Source organism: Gavialis gangeticus, unplaced genomic scaffold (assembly GCF_001723915.1).
Source record: "Gavialis gangeticus isolate Ggan-Ray unplaced genomic scaffold, GavGan_comp1, whole genome shotgun sequence".
In the NCBI taxonomy this organism is placed as follows: domain Eukaryota; kingdom Metazoa; phylum Chordata; order Crocodylia; family Gavialidae; genus Gavialis; species Gavialis gangeticus.
The window spans coordinates 64,153,647-64,154,845 of NW_017728994.1; the positions used below are offsets into that span (position 1 = coordinate 64,153,647).

Below are 1,199 nucleotides of genomic sequence, written 5' to 3' on the forward strand. Positions count from 1 at the left end.
CAAAACCTGCTGTCATTTTCAGAGGTTTAATTTCCTGTAACAGAACACTGGATTTGGCCCATGGAAGTAAGGGAAAATGGCTGGTGATTCATACAGCTCTCTTTCCACCTTAATTCAGCAGAAAACTTAAGTATTTGGAGCATTCAGTCTAGACAGAGGTATTGAATTTATTTATCTTGATTGTGTTGCACATTTCTGTTGAGTTAGAGCTAATAAAAGACTAATCAATTATTTAAAGCATGCACCTAAATTCTCATGATGTTCTAAGTCCAGGACTGAAATTCGGGAAACCCACGCTCAACTACCAGCTGAAATTCAACAAATCAAATACCAAGGAACTAAAAGAGTGGAACATAGAGCTACAAAGGACATACCTGAGCCATTTTTACAGTATGAAGTAAGCAACTAGTAAAGGACATTCTTCAAAATCAGTCTTAAGAAGGTAGGAAATGAACACATTCTGTCACTCCATATTGAGAGGATAGAGAAGGTATGGACTATGTGACCTGGGAACAAAAGTACGAAATGCTAGCAGTAAGATCAGGTAGAATTATGATATCACTGACTCATCTCTACACACATACTCATCAGAAAAAAAGACACAGCATCATATAGAAAGACATAGATTATAGAATATTTCTGAATCTTGGAAGACAGTTGAAAAAGGGGGAACTCCAAGTGATTTTTCTCAGATATCCTTCTAGTCCCCAAAACAAGGAAAAGAAGGAAAATAAAATATGTAAGCTGAACAGTTGACTTCATGACCGTGTACAGCCAAAGGTTTTGATTTTGTGGAATATTGGGCAATAGTACATGGGCACTGTTAAAACAAGATAACATGGTTCAGGCAGTGGGACTAATAGTCTCAAGTGAAGATGAGTTTATCTGGAGCTGCTAGAAGGACTAGTCTTACCTCGATCCTAGGCAAGCTGTTTGAGAAAATAATTCTGGCACACACCCTGGAGGGGCCAGCAGGGGACTGCATGCTTAGGGGCAATCAGCACGGGTTCATCAGTGGCAGGTCCTGTCAGACCAACCTGGTGGCTTTTTATGATCAGATCACTAGATCATTAGATACAGGGGTAGAAGTGGACATAGTCTTCCTGGACTTCCAGAAGGCTTTTGACACTGTCTCTCATCCCATTCTTATTAAGAAAATGGGAGGCTGTGGTGTAGACACCCACACAGTCAAGTGGGTC

The 1,199-nt window shown here is 40.2% G+C and overlaps 1 long non-coding RNA gene across 1 annotated transcript in view; it reads left to right on the forward strand.

Moving 5' to 3' along the window:
• The first annotated feature begins 266 nt into the window (after window positions 1–266).
• Window positions 267–1,199, forward strand: part of LOC109287270 — a 5,600-nt gene continuing 4,667 nt past the window's right edge. The window contains exon 1 of the long non-coding RNA XR_002094805.1: window positions 267–442. This is a non-coding gene — a long non-coding RNA (uncharacterized LOC109287270). The remainder of the gene's footprint in view (window positions 443–1,199) is intronic.